The following is a 9975-nucleotide window of genomic DNA, read 5'->3' as shown; positions in this document are numbered from 1 at the left end:
AGTTTTACTGTTTGCATACAGTAAAATAATTTACACTTTTCCCAGTATTGCCATTTACCAAGTGGCAAATATACATGGTGATACACATTCTAATAAATATGTATATATTATATACTGGGTGAGTGGGGACGGTGAAATAAAATTTCATATAATAACGTTATTTATAATAGCTTTCAAACATTTTCTGCTTACTTAACAAAGAATACCTGTTATACTAATTGATTTACGTCTCTTATCCTTACTATCGTCTGCAGTTTATTAAAAAAATCGAATTAGTACATCCCGAGTGTTTACTCCATTTTTTAACCAACTCTATACACAATACTCTAGAGGTGTAAGGTATGGTGATATCGGTGACTAATTAATAGGAACTCCTCGATTAATTCAACACCTTGGAAATCCTACGTCTGAATGTTGCTCAATATGATAAAAGATATGTAAAGGAGCACTTTCATGTTGATATTACATTTGTGTTATGATGTTTAAAGGAATATTCTCCTATTGTTCCTCATAAATCGTTTGAATCGTAAACTTTTGTCTGACTACAGATGATAGTATTATTAATACCATCACAAGTAAATGTTGGTTCATTCGTCAAAGAAGTTTTTGTGGTACAACAATAAAATTATTATTTATTCATCGACAAAATACTATAAATTCAGGATAATATTTGCTTTGTTCGCTTCAGTTTTCCACATGGCTTGTACGTAAGCCTTCCTCGGAAGGGTGTTGATTGCTCTATCTTCTAAATCTTGTCGAGTAGCTCGTTTAGATTCCATGCTAGCAATAAGAAGATTCACATTTCTATTAGGATATATTTGATATGGAAACCATTGTTAGTATTTTACGTTGTTACGTTTTACGTTGTTAGTATTTTAGATGTAAACCTAACATCAGGTTTATATCTACCGTTATTTTGAATGATCTTTTTTGAATCATATGAATTTAATATTTTATTGCAAAATTAAAATACGACAATTCTCGGTTAATTAACTCCCCGACGACGATCACATAGTTATTCGAAAGTTCAAAGTACAAATTAATCCTGGAATTAAGTCACTGTCGAAGAAAAAGGCACTACAGGTTATCCGATAGGAGAAGTTTTGTCGCCATTGCTCTAGTCAATCTCGCTTTCTGATATCTTAATAGAATTACTCACGATGTATTTTTACTGACTAGGATTCGGAGACGACGTAATAATTGTGTTCAGTAGAAAATATACAAGGTATTGTACCTTTAAGTGCTGTCCATAAATACTGCTGACAAATGTTGTAAATAAGAGTAACATAAAGTAAACCTCCAGAGCTAATGATAATGAATGTTCCATTTACCTTGATCTATATTCTGATCATAAGCTTACATGGAATACTCACACATTGAAATCCACACAAAAAGTTGCCATGTCGTTGACAACATGAGAAAAATATGTAATAAGAAAATAAAACCAATCGTTTGCAGACGAAGTTAGGGCATTAATAACTTAAGATTTGGTAGCGTTGTGAATAAAGAGGCAGTAAATAGGGCCTATAGAGTTTTTAAGTAACATACAAAGGCTAATCTGCTTGCAAGATAGGACCACATTCTGCAAGAGCTAGTCAAGATATAGCTTCAATACCGAATTCAATATAATCATATACCATATACAGCCAAAAAAACCCAATATATGGACGGCACGAGCAGTGGCGCTAAAACAAGAGATAGCTTCAAGTTTAGGTCTGCGGGCGTACCTTAAACACATATAAACATATATAAAAACAGCAATAAATGTGATAACTGTGTTAACAATGTATTTCAATTCAATGAATATGTGAAATTGATCATAGTTTAACAAGCATGTGCTTCTTATTACTAAGCATATGAATGCCACTGGCAAAGGAATCTAAGGATTAGATCTCTGAAATAAGATATTTTATAGAAAAATGACTCTATAGGTATAATACTGATTTATAGGAACACAAAGTAGAATATGTTATAAAGCATAAAATCTATCCATTTTAGAAATAATTTCATCTAGTTTTTTTAGTTACTTTTATTCCCTAATCTGGAGTACTGATAATGATACTAATTTGAAGATGCGTAATCAACTAATTTCTGATACGATAAGAATTTAAATAATAACATTTATTATAAAACCCAATATCAAGAGAAAGCGTGACTTTGAAAAATAGTGTTTTGCTAATTTCAAATTTGATAACTAAACTTAGGTTACACGTTTTATGTCCCTCAAAACTGACTATGATAAATGGATCCCCGTCAATTTATTATCCCACAATCCGTAACTGGCCTTTGAATTTTAATTTGGAATAATAATGAGATGAGATACGTTTTGAAAAAGTGGGATTACTAAATAGTGTTTTCAAAATTATTAATCGTCATATTTAAACCGTACAATTTATAATATACGATACACGAATCCTTTGTCTTTTTACAACTAGTTGAAAATACATCTTAAACAAGGATATTTAATTAGATAATTTAAACGCATAATATTTGCAGCCTTGAACAATCTTGCATCTGTTCCGTTTTTACTACAAGTCTTTTTTTATAACGCTTGTCACATATAAGATCTTATTGCTACCTTGAACTTTATGAAGTGATTCATTTGCAATTAATCGTAAAATTTTATTTTGGTTCTTGTTGTGTATTCCTTCCTCATATTAAAATAACTACAATAAATAATAATACTTTGAAACATTAAATCGTTTAAACGTGTTTCAAAAAAAAAGGGTGAAAAAATTCATTACCATAATATGTAAATCTAATAATAGACATAAAATAATAGCAAATAATCAAGTATCAATCCATTAGCTTTACAAACAGTTTAAATAAAGAATTTGGAGAGGTTTATTTGGATAAATACTGCGTTGCTACTGAAAATGAAAATACAATGCTTCGCTCAAATGGGAAATTGATGTAGCTGCTGTATCAAACTATTTTAGATAAATATTGATACGAACGAGGGCTGTTGTTTTCCAAAATATTCTCCATTAGGATCAATATACTATTGCATGCGTTTGAACCAATTTTTCCATTTCGATTTAGGTACCTCCATAACATGTGATTTGAACGTATCAATCACTTCTTCTGATGTAAATGAAGTAAAAAAAAACGTTGACCTCGCAATTTATTTTTGATCTGCGGGAATAATAAGAAATCATTGGGTGTCATAGAAAAACTGTATGGCGAATGACCCATCAAATCGTGAGAGCTCACATTGTCGTAGTGGAGAATGATCCATCTTCTGCGATTGGTTTCTACCCAGTTATTTAGAAAAAAAAAGGCGACCATTTGCTTTGAAATGCTTTGTGCACGAACAACTCATAGAGTCGATGGTTCCTTAGATTAGTGGATACTACGCATAGATCCATGATTCGTCGTCTATCATGATCATATAAACGTTTTTTGAAGCACAGGGATTGAAGTTTTCAGCATTTCTTTGTACTCATTGACAAGAGCTTTTTGACAACCAAATTTCATGCAGTTTTAAATGTGTGCTATTGGAAAGAATGCCAAAGTATGCCAGGATCTTACGATATATTACATGACGATCTTGCAATATCAGTTTAGACACTGCAATAATGTTTTCTGGCACAACAGCCGATTTTAGCCAACCCTCACGAAATTCATTCCGTATGAAGTTGATTGCACACTGCTATTGGTTGTTCACAATACAATACCGTTTTTTAACCAAGATGTTTCAAGTATCTGTGAACATCTCAAATGGCACTCGCATGACAACACGTTTGGAGTACGTTCACCATTAAAAATGTCAAACTTAACGATGGCAATTTCAGATGTGACATATTCACATTATTATTGCCATATCTCAAAATTTAAGTAGCAAGCTTCATATAACGATTAATTTATGAGACATAAATTAAAGCATCACAATATCCTATACACAATGTTATATTAATGTTGTAGATTTTTCAAGAGATATTCAATCATATTTGTAAATAAAATGTAAAAACATTATTACTTACATTATCTGCGAATCGTTACTTGTGTACGATTTACATTATTCATTAACATCTTATACAGACAGAAATGTGTGTATAAGATGAGTGAAAAATATAATATTCCACTGTCATCTATCACTATATCAGATTCATAAACAAAAGTATGTTTTCAGGAATATTTTTTTTTTATTACAAAATTCGCATCAACCGTATACTGGTTATTAGCGATTTAGTAAAGATTAAGTATTTAATCTATGAATAATTGTTAAATTAATTTTATGATAGAGATCTGTTTAAGGTAATTTTTAAGGTAAGTAATGTTGTACTTTGGTCCTAAAATTTCACGTGTTGTTCCGAGTGGTAGATTTGATGATGATCTTTCTGAGTTAAGAGATGGACATTCTGCAATTATGTGTTTTATAGTTAATTTGCAATTGCAGTTGCTACATTTTGGTTCGGGTTTCGCATCAAATAAGTAGCTGTGCGTCAGTCGCGTATGGCCTAGACGCAGACGTGTTAGAAGAACTTCATCTCTGCGATTTTTCGGTAGTATTGACCATGGTTTTATTGAGTCTTTCACTTCACGAAGTTTGTGTGTGGATGTTGACCATTTGATCTCCCATTCATTAAACACTTTACGCTTTAAGATTGTTTTAATATCGGTAGTAGTTAAAAAGTTCACGCACTCCGCACTATCACTAATTACAGCTTCCTTAGCCATCAGGTCTGCCTCTTCGTTTCCTTTTATTCCAATGTGTGAGGGGATCCAACAGAATACTATTTTTTTGTTGTTGTCTTGTACGTATTTCAGTTTTTGCTTGATTTTGATTACTAATGAATTTGTGGTGTGAATTTTTTGAAGACTTTGGATTGAGCTAAGAGAGTCTGTGAGTATGACATGATTAGGCTCGTTTGATGAAACGGCGAAGTGGATAGCTCGATATATTGCGTATAATTCAGCAGTGAAAGTGGATAGGGTTAGAGGAGCTTTTATCATATATTTGGAGGTTGGTGTAATGATTGCGATCCCCGTACCGTCTTGAGATGATGATGCATCTGTGTAAATATGTACAAAGTTTTTGTACTCATTGAGTATGTTATTTAAGTGTCCTTCGATTAGCTTATGGTTGGTGTGGTGTTTGTCGAAAGAGATGAGATGGGTGATGAATTTCGTGCTTCCTATTGTCCATGGTGGAGTTTGAGAAGATTCAGGAATAAAGAAATTTAATTCGCTTAGATATGATCGAATTCTAGCATAGAAAGGTTTGGGGGTTCTGGGTTTATTTGAAAAAAGATTTGGGAAGTTCTTGGAGAAGCAATTTTGGAGGGTCGGATTGGAAGGATTGGATTTTAGTTTGGCTGTATATGTAAGGCTCAAATATATTCTTCTGTCTCCCAAGGATGGTTCCCCTGATTCGCAGTACAGACCCACTGGTGTTGTTTTGAATGCACCTGTTATCAAACGTAAGGCTGAGTTGTAAATGCTGTCGAGTTTTTTCAGTAGCGATTTGTTTGCTGTTGAATATACAATTGATCCATAATCCAGTTTTGATCGGATAAGTGTTCGGTACAATGTTAGTAATGTTTGTCGATCTGCACCCCATTCTTTGTTCGTTAACGTTTTCAGTAAGTTCAGTCGTTTGTTAGGAGAAGGTTTCTAATATGGTAGTTCCAGCTTAGTGTGTGGTCGAATAGTATTCCGAGAAATTTTATTGTTGTTTAGATTTTTATGTCTTCATTATAAAGTTTTAGTACCGGTATGTTTGGTATGTTCTTTTGTCTTGAGAAAAGAATATAGCGAGTCTTTGTAGTTGAAAAATTAAAACCAGTTTTTTGTGACCACAGTTCTAAGTTATGGATAAAAGCCTGACTTTGTGAGAAGAGGTTTTTAATATTTTTTCCTTTACAGTAAACAACTAAGTCATCTGCGTATAGTCGAGCTTTTACTGGTAACTTTAAGTTTTTCAGGATGTCGTTGATTGCGATGATAAAGAGTGTGGGACTTATGATTGATCCTTGGGGTACACCATTATTAAAATATGTTTTTTCGGAGGTGGTGCCGTTGGTTTTAACTTTAAATGTTCGAAGTTTTTGATAAAATCCAGGCAGTGACCATGTATGTTGAATTCGTATAATTTTTTTATGATGTAATCATGTCTTGCAGTGTCAAAAGCTCGGTTAATGTCAAAGAAAATAGCTAGACAGCTGCTTTTTAGGGCAAATGCTTCGTTGATTTCACTTTCCAAGTCTATTATGTTATCCAGGGCTGATCTTTGTTGTCTAAATCCGCTTTGTTCCGGTATAATAAGGTTTCTTTTTTCTAGAGTCCAGAGCAGTCTGTTGTTTATTATTTTTTCCATTAGTTTGCACATAGCACATGTGAGTGATATAGGTCTATAGGATTCGGGATGGGTTCTAATGGTTTGTGGTTTCAGTATAGGAATTATTACGGATTCACGCCATTTTTCAGGAAAGTTATGCTGCAGCCAGATGGTATTGAACAGGTTAAGGGTGTATTCGTGGGCAATTAAGGGGAGATGTTTCAAGAAGACAACTGGTATTTCATCTGGTCCTGGTGACGTTTCTTTCAGGCTTGAAAGAGCTTCATCATATTCTTGGGTGGTAATAGGCAAATTGATGGGTTCGTTTTCATCGAATTGTATCATTACCTCATCCTTTTCTTCTCTCTCATGGGTAATAACAGTATCATCGGAATTGCGTGTGATGGAGCGGTTTTTGTAAGTGGTAGCTAGTATTGAGACTATTTTGGAGTTATCTGTGGTTGTGCGTCCGTCTTTCTCTAGCAAGTGTATATTGTGGTGCTTATAAAGTCCTAATATTTTTCTCACTCTTTCCCATACATCCGTCATTGGTGTTTCAGAATTTATTGTAGAGACATATTCTGTCCAGGATTTGCGTTTAGCAGTTTTTATTGTACGTCTAGCTTCGGCTCGGGTTTTCAAAAATTCGATTTTGTTTGCTGATGTATTGTGTCTTTTATATCTATTGAAGGCTTTTTTGTTGCTCTTTATTGCTGATTCGCAGTCACTATTCCACCATGGCACAGGATTCCGTCGTTTCAGATGTGTAGTTCTTCCGATTGATATGCTCGCTGAACAATACTAATAAGGTTTTCTAAAGCTTCGTCTATATCTGTTATAATTGTGTAATTTGTCAAACTTTCTGTGATAATTGTTTTGAAAAGAGCCCAGTCTGCTTTTTTTAAGTTCCATTTTGGATATAAGTCGTGATTGTGATTTGGTTTTCTATTGTTATGAATGAAGATTGGATAGTGGTCACTGTTGTAGGTATAGTCCAGCCGATCCCAGGAAAGAGCTGGAGTCAAAGTTGGGTCACAGATAGTGAGGTCAATACATGAACCCTGTCCTGATTGTATGTTAAATCTAGTTGGCTTCCCATCATTTAAGATGGACAGATTTGCGTCATCAAGAGTATCTCCTAGTAAGCGACCTCTGTGGTTTATTGATGTTGATCCCCACAAGGTGTTATGGGCATTGAAGTCTCCGACTATTATTCTAGGTTGAGGAATTTGTTCCAATAATTCATTTAATTCTTTAGCATCTACTTGATATGCTGGAGGGATGTATACATTGCATATATTTACTTTTGGATTAGTGTGTAGTTCGATAGCTACGGCTTCAAGGTTTGTAAGGATCGTGATTTCTGCAGCGTGGAGAGATTTTTCCACAAATATTGCTACTCCTCCGCTAGCTATTTCAGCATTTATTCGGTTCTTGTAGAAGCTGTTAAATTGCCTGAGCGGTTCGTTGTTATTGTATTTGAAATTGGTTTCTTGAAGACAAATAACTTCGCATTTCTGTTTGGATAGGATGGTTTGCAACATTGGTAAGTTGTTATAAAAGCCATTGATATTACATTGTAGTATAGATGTAAAGTCCATGAGAATACGGGGAGAAAAATATTGAAGTAAATTATTGGTTCAGTTAGTTAATATTTGTTTGAGATGATTCACTTTCTGTTTCTGAGAGGTCCGTTTCTGGTATGTTCAATTGTAGGTGAGAAAACAGTTTCTTCTTGAGTTTAGTGCATTTGCTTTTGATAGATCTGTGCTCAAGAAAGGGTAAATTTTTGTTAGCATGTCTATTAATCCAGTAAAATCATTTGTGTAGTTCTTTATTATACTAATTGGATCAAATGAGCCGTAGACATTTTCAAAAAGGTCAGATATCTGGTTGTGGTCCAATATGAAAGGAGGATTCTGTTCTGAAATGACTTTTCTAATTGGTTCCATGAGAATTTCTGTAGAGATGTCTGGTTTATTTTTATGCTTTTTACTTGGCCTATTTGGTTTGGGAAAAGAAGGTTTCTTAGGGTTCTCTGGTTTAATTCCTTCTGTTTGAGGGGGAGGCGTACTTATTTGCTCGTAGTTGCGTTTGGTGCTGTTTTGCGGAAATTCTTTTATGTTTATGGGGGGTACATTCTGGGAGTGAGGTGTTATAGGGGTTTCTGATGGGATCTTGGTGTGTGCTTGTGGAGTATTGGCTTCGGTATTTTGGGGCTGCTGGGAAGGTTGGGTGGGGTTTTGTGGTAGTTCAGCTATTTGGGGTTGTTCATAAGTTTTTACAGTTAGCTGCAGTATGACCTGGTTTTTTACATGTAAAACATAGTAGACGGTCTTGGGATAGGTAAATTCTGTAGCTGGTGTTCTCGTGTGTAATCATTAGACAGTCGGGTATTTGGATTATGGATGGTGAAATAAAGATTGGTCTTCTGAAGCTGTAGATGTGGTTATATTCAGGAATTGTGGAGCTAATTTTGAGGAAGGACATTGATGAGAGTGTATTGAGACCTATTTTGTTAAGTTCATCGATTAGAACTGAGTGTGGTATGGTGGGGCATACATTTGAGAGTATCAATCTTTCGGATGGTGTTATAAGCTTTCGGGCTTGGATCGAAGTGTTGTTGATAATGATCAGCCCTTTATGAAAGGTCATGAAGCGGTCTACAATATCTTAGACCGATTAGTTCTCCAAGTGATATCAGGTAATCTTGAATTTTCAGGTTATCAACAGCTGGAAAAACAATTGCTTGATGTTTTGTAGGAAATTGTGGTTGACTAAGTATAGATGAGTATGTTTTTGTAGGGTTTATATTCTGAGAGCTTCTGTAGTCAGAAGTCCCAACATTTGTATTTTGCATCATTAATTTTAGAAATATTTCCGCTTTGATTCTAGAGTGCGGACCTGTTTTGGCACAGGCCACTTCATATCAAGTTGATAAGAGCTGGTTTGTTTTTTTTGTGAATTCTTCTTCCAAACCGGTGCGCTGTAAAATTGATAGCGCAGTGTGTAATAAATTCACTCTTTTAGTATGAATGTATGAGATTTTACTTACAGTAATGTCTCTAAGTTAAGAACACTTCTAAACGATTATATCTATAGTTTCATAGATTTTAGGACTATGATAACTATCGAAAAAGAGTTTTTTTCATATGAACTGACACTTTCACTGTTAACGTTACGGTTGCCAGAGCCGGACTCTCCAGGAATATTTTGTATTCGCACTAGTGGTAATACCATACATTTGCCAAAATAATAAAATACCTTAAGGTATACTTCGATAATAGGCGATTAAGAAGACTGTGTAGCAGAAACTGAGTGCTCAATCTTGAAATGACCTTGGTAAATAGGCGAAGCTAGATGGCGATAAGGACAAGAAATGCTCAATCACATTTGGAGATAAGACTTAGAATTAAACGTAGTTACTTACGATTTAACGCAAATACCGTTTCTATACGATTCACATTACTTTCTTAAACACACATTTAAAAGAGTTCTATAAAGCATCAGCCATATACAGATATAAGTTTAAAATATAAGATTCCACTATCATCTATCACTATGACAGATTCATAAACAAAATGAACGAGAAAGTACGTAGCCCAACAAAGAAAGCACAAAAATTTTGAAACAAAATAAATTTATTTTTCAACGTAATTTCCTTTTAGCTCCATACAGTTTTCCCAGCAACGTCC

This window comes from Diorhabda carinulata, chromosome 3 (genome assembly GCF_026250575.1).
Source record: "Diorhabda carinulata isolate Delta chromosome 3, icDioCari1.1, whole genome shotgun sequence".
NCBI classification, from domain to species: domain Eukaryota; kingdom Metazoa; phylum Arthropoda; class Insecta; order Coleoptera; family Chrysomelidae; genus Diorhabda; species Diorhabda carinulata.
The sequence above is the reverse complement of the archived record's forward strand: the minus strand, read 5'-3'. Positions refer to the sequence as shown.